We start from the raw sequence: 24,774 nt of genomic DNA on the forward strand, positions 1-24,774 counted from the left end.
GAGAACAAGAGGAGGAGAGGAGAACAGGAGGAGGAGAGGAGAGGTGGAGAGGAGAACAGGAGGAGGAGAGGAGAACAAGAGGAGGAGAGGAGAACAGGAGGAGGAGAGGGGGAAAGGAGAACAGCAGGAGGAGAGGAGAACAGGAGGAGGAGAGGAGAACAGGAGGAGGAGAGGAGAACAAGAGGTGGAGAGGAGAACAGCAGGAGGAGAGGAGAACAAGAGGAGACGAGAACAGGAGGAGGAGAGGAGAACAAGAGGTGGAGAGGAGAACAGCAGGAGGAGAGGAGAACAGGAGGAGGAGAGGAGAACAAGATGAGAGGAGAACAGGAGGAGGAGAGGAGAGGTGGAGAGGAGAACAGGAGGAGGAGAGGAGAACAAGAGGAGGAGAGGAGAACAGGAGGAGGAGAGGAGAGGTGGAGAGGAGAACAGGAGGAGGAGAGGAGAACAAGAGGAGGAGAGGAGAACAGGAGGAGGAGAGGGGGAAAGGAGAACAGCAGGAGGAGAGGAGAACAGGAGGAGGAGAGGAGAACAGGAGGAGGAGAGGAGAACAGGAAGAGGAGAGGAGAACAGGAGGAGAGGAGAACAGGAGGAGGAGAGGAGAACAGGAGGAGGAGAGATGGAGGGAGGACAGACAGGGGAGGGAGGAGAGGAGAACAGTTAAAGTAGGGAGTAGGAGTGGGTAGGGTACATGACATTTAGGTTGAGTGCACTCGGTGTAAACCACAACCCCATGTAAGGAAAGGGCATGCAAACCGGTGTGTATGTGTGTGGGAAGAGGTGTACCAGAGTGCCACCTGTTCTTGTTCACATTACCCTGGGGTAACACTCTGAGTCACTCGGGAACAGGCAGCACATGCCACACACAGACACAGATGGCCACAGCACCAGCCAAGGCAATGCCGCATGTTTGGGCCGATTCACACTGTGGCTTTATGAACCACAGAGTGACAAGTTAACCATGTTTTGACCACAGACTAAAATGTTGACCGTTTGTGAACCCCAGACTGCAATGTTTGTTGTGTTACCATTCCACCGTAGAATGACATGCCAACCATGTTGTAACCACTTATTAAAATGTTGAGCGCCTTTTGACCCCAAGCCTGACCGTGTTGTCAACCATGTTCTGTTTTCCAGGAGGCGCAGACAGACAGAGAGACAGACAGAGAGAGAGACAGACAGAGAGAGACAGAGGCGTGGTAATATGGTGGCTAACTGAAGCTCTACAACATCCCTACCACTGAGCAGGCTGAAGACGTGTGATACAGGTAAATCTCTACCGCTCTGATGGTTTTTACTTCACTGTGTCTGTTACACGTATACACACACACTTCACTCTCTCTCTCTCTCTCTCCCGGTCTCTCTCACTCTCTCTCTCTCTTACACACACACGTGGAGAGAGAGACATGGTGAGAGAGGGAGACAAAGAGAGAGAGAGAGAATGGGACTGAGAGAGAGAGAGAGCGAGAGAGAGAGAGAGAGAGAGAGAGAGAGAGAGAGAGAATGGGACTGAGAGAGAGAGAGAGAAATTTGTGATAATGAGTGAGGCTTGTGTAATGATGGGTGTGAGTCGATCATTTCTCCTCTAAAACCTGTGTGTGGGTGTGTGGTTAATTATGATGTGTCACTGTGTGTGTGTGTGTGTGGAGTAAGATTGACTGGACTTGTAGCGACATGGTCTGAGTCAGGACTGTGTGTGGAGTAGTGGGTGATGATCGTGTCTGTTATTCTCCCTGTCCACACAGAGTGGAGGCTGAGAGGCACTGCCTGCAGCAATGACACATCCTACTACTGTAACTACACACACACTCCCCCTCTCTCTCTCTCCCTCTCTCCCTCTCTCTCACCATCGCTCTCGCTCGTGCTCGCTCTCTCTCTTACTTTCTCTCTCTTTCTCTCTCTCTCTTTCTTTCTTTCTTTATACTAATGTAGCATTCTGCTCCCAAAAAATAGAATTAATGTTGTTTGAAAGGGGAACTGCATCTGCTGATTTGGCCTCGTTTTTCCTGGCAGCCATGACAGAAGCCAAACGTGAGTTGGCTTGGGGGTGTGGTTTGATGGTGGTGCTTCTTGGGTATATCCTTCCCAGCACCAAGACACACCCATCTGTCAGAACCTTGTTTTCCTCCACTCAGTCACCACAAACAAACCTCCTGCAGGTGGACTTCGAGAACTACAGGCTGATCTACAGAGTAGTATGAGAAGAATGCAAACTGTCGAATTGATGTAGATATTCGTAACGAATCGTTTCGATAACGTTCTAATGTAGTAACGGGTCCATGTAGGATAAACGGCGCGTTACATAATACCATAGAAGCAGTGTTCTGCCAATATAACAAAGTGCACCTTTCATTGTCATTCCCAGCCGTTACAGACACTGTGCCTATCAGCATTTTGTCTGGTGGTAATGGGGCTACCTTGGCGAACATGTCAGAGGGGTCAGCCCTTCCTGTGCGCTGTCCCGTATACACCAGGCGTACCCTGATCCTGGTGCACAATTAACATGGTTTCTCCCTCCGTATATTGAATGATACCATTCAATTCAATATTTAAAAAAAGACAATACAAGTCAAAGTTGTGTCTGGTAAAAAAAATGTATTCCGAGTGCCAGGTCTCTCTCCATTCAGAGACATCAGTATCAAGCCTGTGCGTCAGTCTGGACTTCATCACATCATCTTGCAAGTCTTCATGTGCTGCCTCCATACATGTTTCTGTGAACACACACACACACTGTTTTATTACCAGTCAGGACAGGTAATATATCTGACACACAGACAGGTACTATTTACAAGACAGTCTCCCCATGGACGAGTGTTGGTGAGCGGGCAAGAGGTGAGGCTGGAGGTAAGGTCTCTGCCAGCGCCCCATCGATGTGCATGGCAGTCGTAGATCACCTCCTGGCCCGTCATCAAAGATACTGGTCGGTCACACACACACACACACACACACACACACACACACACACACACACACACACACACACACACACACCACACACACACACACACACACACACACACACACACACACACACACACACACACACAGAGCACTGATTGCATTCTCGATGGTGGTTATGATTAGCTTGGTGGAACCAACCTGATCACTGCGTTCCCCTTTGTATTTCACTTCAGATATCATGAAACGTGACCCACCACCTAAATTGTGTTTTTGTTTACATAGGATAAAGTAGAGACTCAGAGATAGAACATGGTGTATCATACACTGCAGTTGAGGAACAGTGGGAAAGTAATTCTACCTTAAAAGTTGATAAACTTGTAACTCCACTTTTGAGAAAATGGCCTTGAATGTTTTTGTACACCCACTGGAGAGCTCTTCTTTGTCTCCACCCATTCAGCATCGTTTCAACCCTCTTAACTTCTCTAGGGCCGGCGGGACGAAATCGTCCCACCTACGTAACAGCCAGTGGAATCCTGTGGCGCGTTATTCAAATACCTTAGAAATGCTATTACTTCAATTTCTCAAACATATGACTATTTTACACCATTTTAAAGACAAGACTCTCGTTAATCTAACCACACTGTCTGATTTCAAAAAGGCTTTACAACGAAAGCAAAACATTAGATTATGTCAGCAGAGTACCCAGCCAGAAATAATCAGACACCCATTTTTCAAGCTAGCATATAATGTCACAAAAACCCAGAAGACAGCTAAATGCAGCACTAACCTTTGATGATCTTCATCAGATGACAACCCTAGGACATTATGTTATACAATACATGCATGTTTTGTTCAATCAAGTTCATATTTATATCAAAAACCAGCTTTTTACATTAGCATGTGACGTTCAGAACTAGCATACCCCCCGCAAACTTCCGGTGAATTTACTAAATTACTCACGATAAACGTTCACAAAAAGCATAACAATTATTTTAAGAATTATAGATACAGAACTCCTCTATGCACTCGATATGTCCGATTTTAAAATAGCTTTTCGGTGAAAGCACATTTTGCAATATTCTAAGTAGATAGCCCGGCATCACAGGGCTAGCTATTTAGACACCCAGCAAGTTTAGCACTCACCAAAGTCAGATTTACTATAAGAAAAATGTTATTACCTTTGGTGTTCTTCGTCAGAATGCACTCCCAGGACTTCTACTTCAATAACAAATGTTGGTTTGGTCCCAAATAATCCATTGTTATATCCAAATAGCGGCGTTTTGTTCGTACATTCAAGACACTATCCGAAAGGGTAAAGAAGGGTGACGAGCATGGCGCATTTCGTGACAAAAAAAATCTAAATATTCCATTACCGTACTTCGAAGCATGTCAACCGCTGTTTAAAATCAATTTTTATGCAATTTTTCTCGTAAAAAGCGATAATATTCTGACTGGGAATCTGCATTTAAGTAAACAGACGAAAGAAAATAAAGCATGGGGTCGACTCGGGCACGCGCCTAAGCCCATTGTCCTCTGATCGGCCACTTGCCAAAAGCGTAAATGTGTTTCAGCCTGGGGCTGCCTCGATATCATTCAGCTTTTTCCCGGGCTCTGAGAGCCTATGGGAGCCGTAGGAAGTGTCACGTTACAGCAAAGATCCTCAGTCTTCAATAAAAAGAGCCAAGATGAACAACAACTAGTCAGACAGGCCACTTCCTGTTCAGAATCCTCTCAGGTTTTTGCCTGCCATATGAGTTCTGTTATACTCACAGACACCATTCAAACAGTTTTAGAAACTTTAGGGTGTTTTATATCCAAAGGCAATAATTATATGCATATTCTAGTTACTGGGCAGGAGTAGTAACCAGATTAAATCGGGTACGTTTTTTATCCGGCCGTGTCAATACTGCCCCCTACCCCCAACAGGTTAAGCCTTAGCCCCACCCATCTCTTTAAGGTGAGGCCCTGTGCTAAACAGAATGAGTAAGGTAGTGTAGTAAACAACCAAAGATTTCAAGACTAAAAGTGGTAAAAGTAGTAGCAAAAAGTAGTAGTAAAAATACTCTATCTAGTCTTTGGCCTATATCCTAATCTGACTTTATCAAAGTTTATTTGTCACATGCACAGGACATAGAAGGTGTAAATGGCACAGTGAAATGGTTACCTTCATAGTTGAGTATTTTGTTTAGACATGTAGCTAGCTAGCTAGCTAGCTAGCTAAACAATGAACCATAATCCCAACTCATACTACCATGCACCATGCATGAATCTGCAGCTAGCTAGCTAGCTAACATTAGGCTATAACTAGCAATGCAAATAGTTTTCTGAAATGCAAATAATATTACTACACAGATCATACACTTAACGTTAGCTAGCGAGCCAGCCAGCTAAAGTTAGCTAGCTAGCTAACAGTACGCTTTAACTTGCAATGAAAATTACTTTCTATCAAATTAGAAACGTATAATATCTCAAAATTTAGCTAGACTCTAACCTGTATACATTGGTGAACGCTTCTCCCTCTCTGTCATGGATGCCAGGGTTGCCCTTAGTTTGAAGATGTAATCCGGAGACATGTGTTCTATACAACAGCCTTCTCTTTTCGACTCTCTCCGCATTTGGCAATCATCTCTCTGCTTCCACTGGGCATTCCACTGATTTCAAAACTCGGTCAACTTCTTCCGTGACAACAACACTGTTGATCGCCATTTCTTCCCCATCACTGTCATCAGAAGACTCTACAACGTCTGGTTCAATTATAATGTTTTTAGTTAGAGAGAGTCATCATGGCACGATCATCCACCAGAAAGTAGTCCATCACAACGTTTTCCACTGATCTTTGTCGATAGCGCTATTAACATCAGGGCAGCAATGTTGAGAGCAGTAGCGACACTTTTTCAGTGGTTCATGGTATCTTAAAAAAAAAAGCTGATGTAGAAAGCATTATCCACACATACTGAGCAGCTCATGTTATAGACAGAAGCATGCCACATGGCAGACCAATCCAAGCTCATCTCTGCATGTCCAGCCCATCCATTACAGTATTTGAGCCAATCGTGGCTAGTGGGAAGGTTCCTGTATTTTTCAGTGGCTAAACCAACTAGGCTCATAATTTAACAATTGTATTCGTATTTACAGGTGGCATACAAGTTTGTTATTAAGGCACATGAAAGTTCACATATTCCATAAGGGAATTCTGCCCCCAAAAAAGCATTTTGATAAAAATCAAATGGCTCCCATGTGAAGCAGTGATGTGCGACATATGCCTAGCTTCCTGAAAATGTGAAGTGAAATATAATTGTGAACATAGCGATCAGGCGGGTTCCACCAGGCTAGGTTATGCCCTTGACGTTATATGCATCGAAGAAGTAGAAAAGAATCAACAAATAATGTAAGTTTACAAACAGTTGAAGTCGGAAGTTTACATACACCTTTGCCAAGTACATTTAAACTCAGTTTTTCACAATTCCTGACATTTAATCATATTAGAAATGCCATGTCTTAGGTCAGTTAGGATCACCACTTGATTTTAAGAATGTGAAATGTCAGAATAATAGTAGAGAGAATGATTTATTTCAGCTTTTATTGCTTTCATCACATTCCCAGTGGGTCAGAAGTTTACATACACTCAATTAGTATTTGGTAGCATTGCCTTTAAATTGTTTAACTTGGGTCAAACGTTTCGGGTAGCCTTCCACAAGCTTCCCACAATAAGTTGGGTGAATTTTGGCCAATTCCTCCTGACAGAGCTGGTGTAACTGAGTCAGGTTTGTAGGCCTCTTTGCTCGCACACGCTTTTTCAGTTCTGCCCACAACTTTTCTACAGAATTGAGGTCAGGGCTTTGTGATGGCCACTCCAATACCTTGACTTTGTTGTCCTTAAGCCATTTTGCCACAACTTTGGAAGTATGCTTGGGGTCATTGTCCATTTGGAAGACCCATTTGCTACCAAGCTTTAACTTCCTGACTGATGTCTTGAGATGTTGCTTCAATATATCCACATAATCTTCCTTCCTCATGATGCTATCTATTTTGTGAAGTGCACCAGTCCCTCCTGCAGCAAAGCACCCACACAACATGATGCTGCCACCCCTGTGCTTCACGGTTGGGATGGTGTTCTTCGGCTTGCAAGCCTCCCCCTTTTTCCTCCAAACATAACGATGGTCATTATGGTCAAACAGTTCTATTTTTGTTTCATCAGACCAGAGGACATTTCTCCAAAAAGTATGATCTTTGTCCCCATGTGCAGATGCAAACCGTAGTCTGGCTTTTTTACGGTGGTTTTGGAGCAGTGGCTTCTTCCTTGCTGAGCGGCCTTTCAGGTTATGTCGATAGGTAGGCCTTGAAATAAATCCACAGGTACACCTCCAATTGACTCAAATGATATCAATTAGCCTATCAGAAGCTTCTAAAGCCATGACATAATTTTCTGGAATTTTCCAAGCTACTTAAAGGCACAGTCAACTTAGTGTATGTAAACTTCTGACCCACTGGAATTGTGATACAGTGATAAGTGAAATAATCTGTATGTAAACAATTGTTGGAAAAATTCATTGTGTCATGCACAAAGTAGATGTCCTAACCAACTTGCCAAAACTATAGTTTGTTAATTAACAAGAAATGTGTGGAGTGGTTGAAAAACGGGTTTTAATGACTCCAACATAAGTGTATGTAAACTTCCGACTTCAACTGTAAATGATGTTTCACAATTTGGTTATCAAAGTAATGAAGTGAGTTACCTTCTGTATTTTTGCAAATGATGAGTCTGTGAAAGCTGTTGCAGCTGACAGGTGAAGGTTGCTGGCCGGATACTTGTCAACATGTCGCTGACAGTTCCATTCATAGGAATGCTCACAGTGAGGACATGTCTGCATGATACTGATGAGGGCCCCCTTGCTGGTCTTCTCTCTGCTGCATGTTCAGCTGCAAACTGGACATCTCTCCAACAACTGCAGCAGGTCATCTTATGATGTGGTGTTGACTGGGAGGGCCTGTGACAGGGTGATATACACTGAACAAAAATACAGTATAAACGCAGCACGCAACAATTTCAAAGATTTTACTGAGTTACTGTTCATATTAGGAAATCAGTCAATTTAAATACATTTATTAGGCCCTAATCTATGGATTTCACATGACTGTGAATACATATACACATATGTTGGTCATAGATACCTTAAAAAAAGGTAGGAGCATGATCAGAAAACCAGTCAGTATCTGGTGTAACCACAATTTGCCTCGTACACGTCGATCCAGAGCATCCCAAACATGCTCAATGGGTGATATGCCTGGTGAGTATGCAGGATGTGGAAGAACTGGGACATTTTCAGCTTCCAGGAACTGTGTACAGATCCTTGTGACATGGGGCTGTGCATTATCATGCTGAAACATGAGGTGAAGGCGGCGGATAAATGGCACGACAATGAGCCTCAGGATCTCATCACGGTATCTCTGTGCATTCAAAAAAGCCATCGATAAAATGCAATTGTGTTCATTGTCCTTAGCATATACCTGCCCATACCATAACCCCACCTCCACAATGGGGCACTCGGTTCACAACGTTGACATCAGCAAACCGCTCGCCCACACAACGCCATACATGCTGTCTGTCATCTGCCTGGTACAGTTGAAACCAGGATTCATCCGTGAAGAGCACACTTCTCCAGCATGCCAGTGGCCATCAAAGGTGAGCATTTGTCTGGGTGGCTGGTCTCAGATGATCCCGCAGGTGAAGAAGCCAGACATGGATGCCCTGGGCTGGTGTGGTTTGTGCCCTAGACATGGGTTGCACCATGGAGACTAATGTGACTGTTTTGTCTAAATTACTCTAACTTGGAGAGCCATGGAAATACTATTACATTGCTAAAGTAGGCAAATAATTTGTAGGAAACAACTTTACGGTGGTCTCTTCAATCAAATACTGTGGTCCCCTCAATCTTAGTTAGCTGGCTAAAGTTATACTGCATCTAGTCAATCTTGCGACATCACAATCTTGACAAACGGTTTTCCTACTAATAATTTGCCTTCTGTTGAAATGTTATTGTGTTTCCAAGCCAAATCAGAGTTGTATTGAGGTAGGCTAACATTAGCTAGCTAGCCAACTAGTTAGGTAATTAGCTAGCTAGTTTGTAGCTAGCTAGCAAACATCAAATCAAAATCCAATTTATTTGGTCACATACACATATTTGGTATTTGGCAGATGTTATTGTGGGTGTAGTGAAATGCTTGTGTTCCTAGCTCCAACAGTGCAGTAATATCTAACAATTTCACAATAATACACACAAATCTAAAGTAAAAGAATGGAGTTAAGAAATATATAAATATTAGGACGAGCAATGTCAGAGTGGCATTGACTAAAATACAGTAGAATAGAATACAGTAAATACATATGAGATGAGTAAAGCAGTATGTAAACATTATAAAAGTGACTATGCTATGCTAGCGATGATAGTGATAATGATGATCATAATATACATAACCAGATAAATATCAAGGGGTCTATAGTCTAGCTACCAGTATACTCACCACCACTGGGGACCAACAAAGTCCAACCACCTATTCCGCATGATAGGGTCCTTCGGCAGGGCATGCAAGCCATAGTTGTTGGCTGTGGATTGCATGCTCAATCCTTATAGGGCTTTTCAGTCTCAAACGGCCGCGATTCTTTGAGCGCATTTGTTTGGGGTGATGAAACAACGGAGCCCATATTCAATGAAGTGAAGCAAAGTGAGCAGAGGGGCGATTTGCATGTGGAGATGGCGAAAGGGGGCATGATTTGTTGACATAATTGTAATCCAAACCCAACCTTCATTTACTCGTTGTGACACACTGAGATCCCAAACGCCGTTTTAGACAAGACTGACTTTATCACCAAAATGATCCTATTTTCACTTTGTAGTCAGTTTTGACACTAGAATACATGTTTGATGCCACATACACTGTTTTCCAAGGGATTCATTGGTTTTTAGGTGTAGTCACTCTTTAATGTATTTTTCCAGTGTGTGTGTGTGGGCGTCACTTGAGCCTGTACTGTATACAGTAGATGTGTTTGTGTGAAGTAGGAATGACAGGAATCTTTTTGACTTGTACCCATGAGAGAGATGCTATATATATCTGCAGTATGAGAACTGAACTCACTCCACTCTCCCTGCAGCGCTTCTCTCTCTCTCTCTCAGTCCCTCTCCTCTCATTACAGTAGGCCCAGTCACTGTAATTACCCTCTACACACACACACACACACACAGTCACACAATCACAAACACACATCCTTAAGGACAGTCTGCCCCCACTTACCCTCCCCTGCTGTGGGAGAGGAAGGGGGATTCTACTACTCAACAGGAAGACATATACACTACTTCACATTCACACACATCTCCCCCACACACAGCGTCACACACACACACACATACTGTACACATGTACACAATACTGTACTATGCAGGGCCGGCCCGCTCATTAGGCAGGATTAGGCAGCCGCCTATGGTGGCAGATTGAGGAAGGAGGCGTTTTCTTGGCTAAACTGACCAAAAGGCACCTCCAACAACACATAAAACCTCACAATTCTTTCCCTAAACAATGAGAATTCCTATCAACCAGTGGCATATGCGAAAAACCATAAACGTCTATGTTTGGTTCAGATTTTGTCCGGTCTAGACCAGCCTTGATTTGGTCCAAACATAGATGTCTATAAATGACGTCTTTTCAACTTTCATTCAGAACCGAAAACGTACCGGATTTCAACATCCCGAAAATAAACATTTTGAACATCCGGAAATACGTATTTTAAACGTCCGGAAAATATGTATTTTCACCTTTCATTCAGAACCTAACATTAATGTCTGGAAAATACGTATTTTAGACATCTTTTCAGTGATTTTTCTGACTGGGTCTATTTTACATTTGCTGGGGGGAACAAGAAGAGGCTGTTGATTGATGTGGCCAGGGTGGGACTCAAGTGTACCACACACACTGCTTTAGCCCATAACCCCCCACAATACACACACACACACACACATACACACACAGCCCCCTGAGTATAAAGTACATTAATGACTGAAAGCTATGAAGTTTATAGCCCACTCAAACACACATGCATGGGATAGTAGAGAATAAAGAGTGAATACACTAAGCAATATATATCTCTCTATAATGCATTGCTCTGAACACACTCCATCACTTTGTTTTTGACTTGTCATTGCAAGATTTACAATCAAACACACATTCTCACATTGACATAGAGCACTCTCACATTGACATAGAACACGCTCACATTGACATAGAGCACTCTCACATTGACATACAGCACTCTCACATTGACATAGAGCACTCTCACATTTATTTATTTTTATTTTTTATTTCACCTTTATTTAACCAGGTAGGCAAGTTGAGAATAAGTTCTCATTTACAATTGCGACCTGGCCAAGATAAAGCAAAGCAGTACGACACATACAACAACACAGAGTTACACATGGAGTAAAACAAACATACAGTCAATAATACAGTAGAAAAATATGTCTATATACAATGTGAGCAAATGAGGTGAGATAAGGGAGATAAAGGCAAAAAAAGGCCATGGTGGCAAAGTAAATACAATATAGCAAGTAAAACACTGGAATGGTAGATTTGTAGTGGAAGAAAGTGCAAAGTAGAAATATAAATAATGGGGTGCAAAGGAGCAAAATAAATAAATAAATACAGTAGGGGAAGAGGTAGTTGTTTGGGCTAAATTATAGATGAGCTATGTACAGGTGCAGTGATCTGTGAGCTGCTCTGACAGCTAGTGCTTAAAGCTAGTGAGGGAGATAAGTGTTTACTGTTTCAGAGATTTTTGTAGTTCGTTCCGGTCATTGGCAGCAGAGAACTGGAAGGAGAGACGGCCAAAGGAGGAATTGGCTTTGGGGGTGACCAGAGAGATATACCTGCTGGAGCGCGTGCTAAGGGTGGGTGCTGCTATGGTGACCAGTGAGCTGAGATAAGGGGGGACTTTACCTAGCAGGGTCTTGTAGATTACCTGGAGCCAGTGGGTTTGGCGACGAGTTTCAAGCGAGGGCCAGCCAACGAGAGCGTACAGGTCGCAGTGGTGGGTAGTATATGGGGCTTTGGTGACAAAACGGATGGCACTGTGATAGACTGCATCCAGTTTATTGAGTAGGGTATTGGAGGCTATTTTGTAAATGACATTGCCGAAGTCGAGGATCGGTAGGATGGTCAGTTTTACGAGGGTATGTTTGGCAGCATGAGTGAAGGATGCTTTGTTGCGAAATAGGAAGCCAATTCTAGATTTAACTTTGGATTGGAGATGTTTGATGTGAGTCTGGAAGGAGATTTTACAGTCTAACCAGACACCTAGGTATTTGTAGTTGTCCACATATTCTAAGTCAGAACCGTCCAGAGTAGTGATGCTGGATGGGCGGGCAGGTGCGGGCAGCGATCGGTTGAAGAGCATGCATTTAGTTTTACTTGTATTTAAGAGCAGTTGGAGGCCACAGAAGGAGAGTTGTATGGCATTGAAGCTCGTCTGGAGCGTTGTTAACTTCTCTAGGGTAGTATTTTGACGTCCGAATGAAAGGCGTGCCCATAGTAAACTGCCTGTTACTCAGGCTCAGAAGGTAGGATATGCATATTAATAGTAGCTTTGGATAGAAAACACTCTGAAGTTTCTAAAACTGTTTGAATGATGTCTGTGAGTATAACAGAACTCATATGGCAGGCAGAAACCTGAGAAAAATCCAACCAGGAAGTGTGGAAATCTGAGGTTTGTAGTTTTTCAAGTGATTGCCTATACAGTATACAGTGACTTAAGGTTTATTTTGCACTTCCTAAGGCTTCCACTAGATGTCAACAGTCTTTAGAACGTTGTTTCGTGCTTCTACTGTTACTGGGGAGAGAATAAGAGGTCCTGGAGTCAGATGACTGAGAGAATGACATGAGTTCCGTGGCGCGCACTCACGTGAGCGTGAGCTGTGTTCGTTTTCTTTTTTGAAGACATTGGAATTGTCCGGTTGGAATATTACAGAATATTTATGATAAAAACATCCTAAAGATTGATGCTATACATCGTTTGACATGTTTCTACGAACGTAAATAGAACTTTTTTTTACTTTTCGGCGTGACATTTTGCGCGCGCTTCCTGAACTTGGAGTAGTGGACTAAACGTGCAAACAAAAAGGAGGTATTTGGACATAAATATGGACTTTATTGAACAAAACAAACATTTATTCTGGAACTGGGATTCCTGGGAGTGCATTCTGATGAAGATCATCAAAGGTAAGTGAATATTTATAATGTAATTTTTGTCATTTCTGCTGACTCCAAAATGGCGGTATCTGTATGGCTTATTAGCGCTGTACTCAGATTATTGCCAAATTTGCTTTCGCCGTAAAGCTTTTTTGAAATCTGACACAGCGGTTGCATTTAAGGAGAAGTGTATCTATAATTCTTTAAATAACTGTTGAATATTTTATCAACATTTATGATGAGTATTTCTGTAAATTGATGTGCTCATTCACCGAAAGCTTTGGGAGGCAAAACATTTCTGAACATTACACGCCAATGTAAAATGGGGTTTTTGGATATAAATATGAACTTTATCAAGCAAAACATACATGTATTTTGTAACATGAAGTCCTATGAGTGCCATCTGATGAAGATCATCAAAGGTTAGTGATTCATTCTAGCTGTATTTCTGGTTTTTGTGACGCCTCTCCTTGCTTGGAAAATGGCTGTGTGGTTTTTCTTTTTTAGGTGCTGTCCTAACATAATCTAATGTTATGCTTTCGCCGTAAAGCCTTTTTGAAATCGGACAATGTGGTTGGATTAACGAGAAGTTTATCTTTAAAATGGGATATAATAGTTGTATGTTTGAGAAATTTGAATTATGAGATTTTTGTTGTTTTGAATTTGCCACCCTGCTATTTCACTGGCTGTTGAATAGTGTGTCCCGCAGGTAGCGGCCGCCTAGCGTCCCACATACCCCAGAGAGGTTAACACAGTGTCCAAAGAAGGGCCAGAAGTATACAGAATGGTGTCGTCTGCGTAGAGGTGGATCAGAGACTCACCAGCAGCAAGAGCGACATCATTGATGTATACAGAGAAAAGAGTTGGCCCAAGAATTGAACCCTGTGGCACCCCCATAGAGACTACCAGAGGCCCGGACAACAGGCCATCCGATTTGACACATTGAACTCTATCAGATAAGTAGTTGGTGAACCAGGCGAGGCAATCATTTGAGAAACCAAGGCTATTGAGTCTGCCGATGAGGATGTGGTGATTGACAGAGTGGCCAGGTCAATGAATACGGCAGTACAGTATTGTTTCTTTTCGATGGCGGTTACGATATTGTTTAGGACCTTGAGCATGGCTGAGGTGCACCCATGACCAGCTCTGAAACCAGATTGCATAGCGGAGAAGGTGCGGTGGGATTCGAAATGGTCGGTAATCTGTTTGTTGACTTGGCTTTCGAAGACCGTAGAAAGGCAGGGTAGGGTAGATATAGGTCTGTAGCAGTTTGGGTCAAGTGTCCCCTCCTTTGAAGAGGGGGATGACAGCAGCTGCTTTCCAATCTTTTGGAATCTCAGACAAAACGAAAGAGAGGTTGAACAGGCTAGTAATAGGGGTTGCAACAATTTTGGCGGATAATTTTAGAAAGAAAGGGTCCAGATTATCTAGCCTGGCTGATTTGTAGGGGTCCAGATTTTGCAGCTCTTTCAGAACATCAGCTGACTGGATTTGGGAGAAGGAGAAATGAGGAAGGCTTGGGCGAGTAGCTGTGGGGGGTGCAGGGCTGTTGACCGCGGTAGGGGTAGCCAGGTGGAAAGCATGGCCAGCCGTAGAAAAATGCTTATTGAAATTCTCAATTATAGTGGATTTATCAGAGGTGACAGAGTTTCCTATCCTCAGTGCAGTGGGCAGCTGGGAGGAGGTGTTCTTATTCTCCATGGACTTTACAGTGTCCCAGAACTTTTTTGAGTTTGTGTTGCAGGAAGCAAATATCTGCTTGAAAAAGCTAGCCTTGGCTTTTCTAACTGCCTGTGTATATTGGTTTCTAACTTCCCTGAAAAGTTGCATATCATGGGGGCTGTTCGATGCTAATGCAGAACGCCACAGGATGTTTTTGTGTTGGTTAAGGGCAGTCAGGTCTGGAGAGAACCAAGGGCTATATCTGTTCCTGGTTCTACATTTCTTGAATGGGGCATGCTTATTTAAGATGGTGAGGAATGCATTTAAAAAAAATAACCAGGCATCCTCTAATGACGGGATGAGGTCAATATCCTTCCAGGATACCCGGGCCAGGTCGATTAGAAAGGCTTGCTCGCTGAAATGTTTCAGGGAGCGTTTGACAGTGATGAGTGGAGGTCGTTTGACCGCTGACCCATTACGGATGCAGGCAATGAGGCAGTGATCGCTGAGATCTTGGTTGAAAACAGCAGAGGTGTATTTAGAGGGCAAGTTGGTTAGGATGATATCTAAGAGGGTGCCCGTGTTTACGGTTTTGGGTTGGTACCTGGTAGGTTCATTGATAATTTGTGTGAGATTGAGGGCATCAAGCTTAGATTGTAGGATGGCTGGGGTGTGAAGCATGTCCCAGTTTAGGTCACCTAGCAGCACGAGCTCTGAAGATAGATGGGGTGCAATCAGTTCACATATGGTGTCCAGAGCCCAGCTGGGGGCAGAGGGTGGTCTATAGCAGGCGGCAACGGTGAGAGACTTGTTTTTAGAGAGATTGATTTTTAAAAGTAGAAGTTGAAATTGTTTGGGTACAGACCTCGATAGTAGGACAGAACTCTACAGGCTATCTCTGCAGTAGATTGCAACACCGCCCCCTTTGGCCGTTCTATCTTGTCTGAAAATGTTGTAGTTAGGGATGAAGAGTTCAGAGTTTTTGGTGGACTTCCTAAGCCAGGATTCAGACACGGCTAGGACATCCGGGTTGGCAGAGTGTGCTAAAGCAGTGAATAAAACAAACTTAGGGAGGAGGCTTCTAATGTTAACATGCATGAAACCAAGGCTATTACGGTTACAGAAGTCATCAAAAGAGAGCGCCTGGGGAATAGGAGTGGAGCTAGGCACTGCAGGGCCTGGATTCATCTCTACATCACCAGAGGAACAGAGGAGGAGTAGGATAAGGGTACGGCTAAAAGCTATGAGAATTGGTCATCTATGACGTCCAGAATAGAGAGTAAAAGGAGCAGGTTTCTGGGGGCGATAAAATAGCTTCAAGGTATAATGTACAGACAAAGGTATGGTAGGATGTGAATACAGTGGAGGTAAACCTAGGCATTGAGTGATGATGAGAGATATATTGTCTCTAGAAACATCATTGAAACCAGAAGATGTCATAGCATGTGTGGGTGGTGGAACTGAAAGGTTGGATAAGGTATAATGAGCAGGGCTAGAGGCTACAGTGAAATAAGCCAATAAACACTAACCAGAACAGCAATGGACAAGGCATATTGACATTAAGTAGAGGCATGCTTAGCCGAGTGATCATAAGGGTCCCGTGAGATTCAGACAGCTAGCCGGGCCATAGGTAGCAAGCTGGCAGAAGATGGAGGGAGCTCTGTTTTTAGCCACCTTGTGCGTTTCCGTCTGTAGATTAGTGGGGTTCTGTGTGGTAGGGGGGACCAGTCCAATTGGCAAAATAGTTATAGTTATAGTGGCCCAAGAAAATTTCCGATAGACCTATACAGATAGCAGTCGGTAAGACAGCTAACGATTAGCGGGCCGCAGATGGGCGTTCAGGTTACGTCGTGACGGAGGGGCCAGTTGGATAACTCCCTCGGGCAGATAACGTCGGTAGTCCAGTCGTGAAGGCCCGATGGGGCTCTGCATCGGCAGTAAAACGGGTCCGGATAGGTGATTGTAGCCCAGGATTGGCTGATGGAACTCTTCAGCTGGCTAGCTCCGCAATAATTGATGTTAGCTCCGGGACCGACGTTAGCCAATAGTCACTCGGGTAGCAGCTAGCTAGCTGCAAGATCCAGGTGTAAATGTCCAGAGCCTGTGGTAGAAATCCGGGGATATGGAGAGAAAATAGGTCCGGTATGCTCTGGTCTGAGTCGCGCTGTACAAAACTGGCGATAGCTTTTCGAGCTAAGGGATAGCTGATGACCGCCAACCGTGGCTAGCTGAACTCCAACGTTAGCCAGTGAACTGGCCAACCTCTGGCTAACCTCTGGCTAGCTTCTATTGTGGATTTCAGATTTGAGGTAAATAATCCTTTTTTTTTTTAATTGGTGAGGCGGTTAGCAGGACAGTGTTTTGAGGCTGAGTTTTTAGAAAAAAATATATAAAAAGATATGCGAAGAAAATATGTAAATATATATATATATATACACGGGACACGACAAGAGGAGGACAAAGGACGTCTTACGGCTATGCCATCTTGGAATGACATAGAACACGCTCACATTGACAGAGAGCACAATCACATTGATATAGAGCACTCTCACATTGATATAGAGCAATCTTACATTGACATAGAGCACTCTCACATGGACATAGAGTACTCTCACATTGACATAGAGCTCTCTCACATTGACATAGAGCACTCTCACATTGACATAGAGCACACTCACATTGACATAGAGCACTCTCACATTGACATAGAGCACTCTCACATTGACATAGAGCACTCTCACATTGACATAGAGCACTCTCACATTGACATAGAGCGCTCTCACATTGACTTAAAGACCCCATTCTACTGTTCACTTTCAGACAGTCACGCAATATGGAACATTGAATGAACATTCATTCTCATTCTCAATTACATGTGAATATCATATACTAATATGTCTAAGTCTTTCTCTAGTGTGGTTCTGTATGTGTGTTCTCTCTATGTGCGTACTTGTATGTGTGTGCGTGTGTGTGTGTGTGCGTGTGCGTGTGTGCGTGTGTGTCTTATCTGGGGGAGAGGAAAGACATGTTGTATGTTCATTGTGCCAGAGAATATCTCCTTGTGAGGTCACAATGTAATTTACTATCGGTAACGGAACTGGCAGTTCAAACTCATGTTGTGTGTGTGTCCCTGCTTTTGTTTCTGTGGGAGAATCATCAATGACACACTCCTATCCTGCTGAGGTGGTGGATCTAAATATACTGTTGTGTGTGTGTGTGTGTGTGTGTGTGACACATGCTGCCTTTAATAACAGACCATGTGTTTGGCATTATGATAGTACCCACGTTGGTGAGTCCTGGGGGGGGGGGGGGGGGGGGGGGCAGTGTCCAGCCATTTCCGTCCCCAGAGAGACAGAAACCTGGTACAGAACAGAGTTGGGAATTGATCAACCGTATTATATCCCCTGTTCCACATGTACACAACATGACCAAAGGTATGAGGACACCTGCTTGTCAAACATCTCATTCCAAAATCATGGGCATTAATATGGAGTTGGTCCCCCCTTTGCTGCTATAACAGCTTCCACTCTTCTGGGAAGGATTTCCACTAGATGTTGGAACATTGCTGCTTGATTCCATTCAGCCACAAGAGCATTAGTGAGGTCGGGCACTGATGTTGGGGCGACTAGGCCTGGCTCGCAGTCGGTGTTCCAATTCATCTCAAAGGTGTTCGATGTGGTTGAGGTCAGGGCTCTGTGCAGGCCAGTCAAATTCTTCCACACCGTTCTCGACAAACCATTTCTGTATGGACCTCACTTTGTGCACAGGGGCATTGTCATGCGGAAACAGGAAAGGGCCTTCCCCAAACTGTTGCCACAAAGTTGGAAGGACAGAATGGTCTAGAATGTCATTGTATGCTGTAATGTTAAGATTTGTCCTTCAATGGAATTAAGGGGCCTAGCCCGAACCATGAAAAACAGCCCTATATCATTATTCCTCCTCTACAAACTTAGCAGTTGGCACTATGCATTGGGGCAGGTACTGAACTGTGAGCTTTTGTGCTCTACCACTTCGCGGCTGAACCGTTATTGCTCCTAGACGTTTCCATAACAACAGCACTTACAGTTGACCTGGGCAGCTCTAGCAGGGCAGAAATTTGACGAACTGACTTGTTGGAAAGGTGGCATCCTATGACGGTGCCACGTTGAAAGTCAGTGAGCTCTTCAGTAAGGCCATTCTACTGCCAGTGTTTGTCTATTGAGATTGCATGGCTGTGTGCTCGATTTTATACACCTGTCAGCAACCGGTGTGGCTGAAATAGCCAAATCCACAAATTTGAAGCAGTGTCCACATAGTTTTGTATATATAGTGTATTGTGGAAAAATGTTAAGGCAGGGACAGTACATTGACTTATCAATATTCATGAATATTATCAGTTATTCTAATTAACTATTGATATTATTGGTGTTATAAATGGTTTATAACAGGATATAAGATATTTTCATATTATTCTGTATTTGTTATCTATTCTAGTCTTTGCTATTATGTTCTATTATCGGGCAGGATATCAATTATAGATGGTATTACTGCCCTTAGATCAACATGGGATCATTTTAGACTACAGCAGGCTACTATAGAGGTTTTAATAGCTGTGATGTCAGGATAGTACATTGTCCAAAAATAGGCAGTCAGACGGAAAAGCTGTCCGGGTGATCAACCGGTAGGTCAGTCACGAAGCGAGCCCACCTTAAAAAAAAGCACACCGAGGCAGAGGAACACGCCCCGGTAGTCGCGGCTAGAGTGAGTCTCTCGGTATTCGAAGCCAGTTTGCTCTGTCAGGGAATTCCGGGGACGGTGTGGTGACGTCAGCGAGCGAGCGGACTGACAGAGCAGGGCGCAGGGGGGGGCGTGTCGTGTCTGTGTGTGGAAGACGCAGCCAGTGGGTTGGCGTGTGAATCTGTAGCGATAGCATCATAGGTTGAGCACCGAGCCAAGAGACTTGTCCCTTTAAAACACAGTTCGACTCAGCGCAACCTAATTGCCTTATGTCGACAGAGAGTGAGAAGAAGACGAGGACTGTAAAAAAAGATAGAAGGCAGGGAGAAAACAAACGGAATAATAAAAAGCGTATCTCGCTTGTCGACTGAAACTAGGATTTCAAAGCCAGACAGTGACATTAGTCGGGCGTCAAGTGATACAAGTTTACAAGAGCTTCGAAAGGAACCGAGTGAGACTAAGTGAACTATGTTACATTTGCCTGAGTCAGTTGTCTGAGTCGCTGGAATTTAGCTGCACAGAGAGAGAAACTTGCAGATACAGCTCCAACTACTGCCTGGATTCAGGAAACTCAGCAAATACGGACTACAGTGTTACACACTGAAATATTTTTACTGGTGAAAAAGCTCGTTTGTTTTGGAAATATTCTCAACGATGTCTACTTCTCCAGACAGCAGTACGTGAATATATTTATTACTCCAGTGTTACATTGTGAATATCTTTATAAGTTCTGTGTTACATTGTGAACGTCTCTTATTACGAGCTGGTTACATTCTGTTGCAATACTATTCGAATGTAAAATGTAACTTTTTTTTTTAATCTTTCGCCGCTGTTTGTCTAATGTACACAGAGACATGTTGCCATTGACCGTTTTTACTTGACATGTTGTAGGACGAGTTATTTTTTTTTTTTATCGTAAAACTTGAGTTATCTGGAAATGTCTACTTGGGCTTTTCGTAGTTTTCTCTTCGGCTTGTTTGTTCATGTGGATTACAAGAGAGCGCGTTCAGAAAGTGAAATTTAGCGACAGGGTCGAGGAGTTGATGTTCAGTGAGCCTGGTAACGTTAGTGTACAACATTTAATTGTTAATAGATGAAACCGGAAGACTTGTTTGCTCACGCTGACTTCGTTAACTCTTGTCGTTTGTATCAAATATATTAGATGGGGAATACGTCGCCTATTATAATTCACATTTTAGCTCATATGTAATGACATACATGCAGTCTACATAATAGGTTGAATGCGTAAATTGCAACAAGACAATAGTCTATTCTGTTGATGCTTGTGCGATTGTTTTGGTGAATTTATTTTGACAGTAGAAAGAGGGAGGCACTTCAGAAACATAGCAGTATCCCACGTGTGTTTTGTGGGACAGATAAGAGGAATATATGGAGGGAGAATAGGGGGGGGGGGGAGAAAGAAATGGCTTGTGTAAAGATCTCCCCCCTCCTCCGGGCCTTTGTTTGTGGGAGGGCTGACTGGGGAAGTGTTGAATGGGGATGGGCAGACAGAGGGAGGTAGGCAAGCTGCCTTATAAAGCGAATGTGTTGCCCCAAGTCAGACCTTCCTCTCGCACACAAAGAGCCGAATTGAAAGGAAGTCATTTGCATCTTCCACGGGGGGGGGGGGGGGGGGGGGTGTTTTTGGTCTGGTTTTTGGTGTGTCACTCACTGTGTCTCAAAATACCCCCTTTCTGTCTGAAAGAGCCGTCGGGGAAGAGAAATAGCACAGAATAAGCAATTGAAACACGGTTGGAAAGTTAGCCTGATATTGACGGTATTCGTGATAATTTGACGGGATACAAAATAAAAAAAAATCGTTCATGCAAGAACTCGACTCGGTGCTATGCATTTTATGGGCCGTTATAAACCGAGCCTTGTTCTAAGGACCGGCGTGTGCTGGCATGGGGTCGGTGAAACCCTTTGAACCCCACTTCCGATCAACCAAGGCGATAGACATGGAAACGAGTGGCGTGTTTCTTGTTTGACTCTTTGAAGTCTCGAGCTGTAAAGTTAGGTTGAAAGCTGCTTACGAAAATATATATATATATTGTTTTGTTCTCCTATCATACAGCGTTCGCTTGTTGGCTGAATAGTAGCCAAGTGACTTTCTTGCTCTGGCTTGAATCACCCGCCCCCGTGTGTCCCATCCCGTGATCTAAATGAGAGTGAATGAACAAACGCCGCTACTACTGTGACGAATATGTACCGTTAAAGTTGTACACACACCATATATTTGTCAGAATATTTTTCGCCCTGCCATTTACAGGTTGCAAAACTTCTATGTGAATTTGGTCGGGTTTCCCGAAAAGTTACATATTAAGGGTCAACTTGAGTCAACACTGATGAAAGGGGAGTAAGCAGGGCTTATAGTGTGTGTGTATGTAGGTGATGGATAAAGATGTTTGGCCCATGCTGTTTTGAGGATGGGTGTTTCTTACATAATTGACAGGTGGTGTGGGTGTGAGATTGGTTGTAGAAACAGGTGTGGCTTGTGTGTGTAGGGGATGAGTGGCGGTTGTGTAGGAGGTGTTTGTGGCATGCGTAATGTGGGTCAGTAGGCTAGTTTAAATTTCTTAGTCACCTAGCACTTCCTCAGTCGTTGAGGGAGGTTGTGATGAAATGGGATCAGTGTATCGTGTGAACTTCTCATGTTGTCTCAGGCCCTCTCTCATTATTTTCGTTGTATTGCGCCCGTGAAAAAACAAACTTTCATATTGGGTGTGTTTGTGTGTGTGGGTGGTGACTTGGGGTGGTTACTTGGGTCAGAGGCAAGGGGAACTAACTCGATGATGTCAGACACTTAAAAGCCTTGTTTTGCTCTACCTGAAACGAAAGGTGTAATTTCATCAACAAGGAAGTGGAGCACAGCATTTGTCATGCTGCAAAGAATAACATGAACCTCTTGTCCTATCTCAAACATCTAGCAGGACATTTTGATAACAGTCCAACATATTATCAGGCAGCCTTTTCGGATGAAAATGAAGACCGGTACATATTGCTTCCACCTATCCAATCCTTTCAAATAGAGTAAGAACAAGTGTATTGGTAGGAGAGCAAAGAAGCAGGGTGGGTGAGAGGAGGAGGTGCTAGGAATTACTGGGGTAAAGCTCAGGCAGCTCTGTGTGGAATTCCACCTAGCAGTGTTGAGGCCTCTAGCTGTGACTCTATGGAGACCGGTAGGAATGGCTGGTGTACCACACCGTGTGTGTCGACTATGTCGGTGAGGTTGTTTTTGTGTTTCTGCCTGTACGTTCTACTGTTCTAGAGCCATATGTGTTCCTGTTATGAAGTTCCAGGACCGTCTCTCTGTGTGTGTGTCATGAAGCTCCCTCGTGGGATCTGTGACTCTTCTTTAGTTTCGTTATCCCTGGCAAAGTGCCACCGATGATGCAGAGGTGAAAGGGAGGTGTACAAACGTGCGTGTGTATGACTAACACACCACAACACACACAGGGAAGGAATGTGCTGTTTTCCCCTCTGTCACCTCAGTGACTACTTTACTCCAACCCCTCGGAGAGAGGGAGAGAGGGGCCAAGAATGAGTGTTGGAAAGAGCAAGAAAGGGAGAGGACAGAGAAAAAGAGAGGTGAGTATTAGAAAAAGAGAAAAACAAAGATCGAGAGAGGTGAGGACAATCGGTAAACGAACAGTCCAGTGTTCTTTGGGCTAACTGAACACACAGTTCAGTCTGCCACAACAACAACAACAGAAATGCCTATGTGCATCATTATCACTGCTTTATGTCTGTTCAGAGAACTAGAGCTGTGTAATTATTACCTACCAACTATAATATGAACACTGGACTGGACGGTAGCTGTACCTCATCTGGCTTTGACTCTGATAGGGAACCTTCAGTCCAAGACGTTTGTTGACTACCGACAGTCATGTTCTCTGCTCTGTCCCGATAGGCAGGCACGCACACGCGCCCAGATAGGGGTCGGAGTGTGTCCAGGGTCAGGTTGTCCTTAATGTTGTTGTTCAGTGGAGACAAGATCACAGACCTCCAGCTCTTGGAAGGAACATAAAGGCCAACCTGATTCTCAACAGACTCCTATCTCTGCCTGTGGGGTGGGGGACGTTCAGTCCAAGGGGTTTGTTGACTACCGTCAGCAATGTTCTCTGCTCTGCTTGGTCCCGATTGGCACACACACTCAGATGGGAGTGTGTTGAGGGTCAGCTTGAAAATGAGGGGCTGCTGCTGAAGAGTAGCTGTGCTTAGCTAACTCTGGTGCACACATCCTATTTCACCGTCTGAAATGATGTTTTTAATTGCACATGGTCCCTTTTAATAACCTGCCAGTACTACAGGTTGAACTTAATGTTAATGTTGTTCTTGGAATGGAGACTGTTCAGTCTGTACTAGGGAGTGGAGACTGTTCAGTCTGTACTAGAGAATGGAGACTGTTCAATCTGTACTAGAGAATGGAGACTGTTCAGTCTGTACTAGTGAATGGAGACTGTTCAGTCTGTACTAGTGAATGGAGACTGTTCAGTCTGTACTAGAGAATGGAGACTGTTCAGTCTGTACTAGAGAATGGAGACTGTTCAGTCTGTACTAGAGAATGGAGACTGTTCAGTCTGTACTAGAGAATGGAGACTGTTCAGTCTGTACTAGTGAATGGAGACTGTTCAGTCTGTACTAGTGAATGGAGACTGTTCAGTCTGTACTAGTGAATGGAGACTGTTCAGTCTGTACTAGTGAATGGAGACTGTTCAGTCTGTACTAGAGAATGGAGACTGTTCAGTCTGTACTAGAGAATGGAGACTGTTCAGTCTGTACTAGAGAATGGAGACTGTTCAGTCTGTACTAGAGAATGGAGACTGTTCAGTCTGTACTAGTGAATGGAGACTGTTCAGTCTGTACTAGTGAATGGAGACTGTTCAGTCTGTACTAGTGGAGAAAGAAGTCAATCTCTCTTGAGAAAGAACTTTCTATTTCTGTATCTCTCTCTCTCCACCTTAATAACCGTCTGCAGCGACGCCACCGATACCACGGCAACCGTTGTCTAGGAAACAGAGTCTCGGCTCTGTTGTGGTCTGTGTGTGTTTTTGGGGGAACTAATCAGGGTGCTGACTTGTTTGTCTGTCTTGCTCTAGATTCTGAGAAGTGAGGCCATGGGTAGTACTGAAGGCACTGGCTGGGGGAGGGGGGATTTTGGGCTGTTCTGTCCCTTTCTGGTACCCTCATACAGAGAAAGCAGGGTGTCGTGTGTGTGTGTGTGACGCTGTTTCCCTGTGATGTTGTGAGCCGCCGTGTTCGGGG

At 43.9% G+C, this 24,774-nt stretch overlaps 1 protein-coding gene across 4 annotated transcripts in view; it reads left to right on the forward strand.

Moving 5' to 3' along the window:
* Positions 1 to 24,774, forward strand: part of kdm6ba (lysine (K)-specific demethylase 6B, a) — a 175,676-nt gene that overhangs the window by 123,031 nt on the left and 27,871 nt on the right. For 3 of the 4 annotated variants that reach the window (XM_082965180.1, XM_014156113.3, XM_082965182.1), the window contains one exon: positions 1,135 to 1,265. The gene's annotated coding sequence lies outside the window, so the exon portion shown is untranslated. Of the gene's footprint in view, positions 1 to 1,134; positions 1,266 to 18,286; positions 20,186 to 24,774 lie in introns of those variants that run through there. The other variant, XM_082965181.1, reaches the window with a different exon arrangement.

This window comes from Salmo salar, chromosome 18, assembly GCF_965601325.2.
Source record: "Salmo salar chromosome 18, fSalSal1, whole genome shotgun sequence".
Classification (NCBI taxonomy): Eukaryota; Metazoa; Chordata; class Actinopteri; order Salmoniformes; family Salmonidae; genus Salmo; species Salmo salar.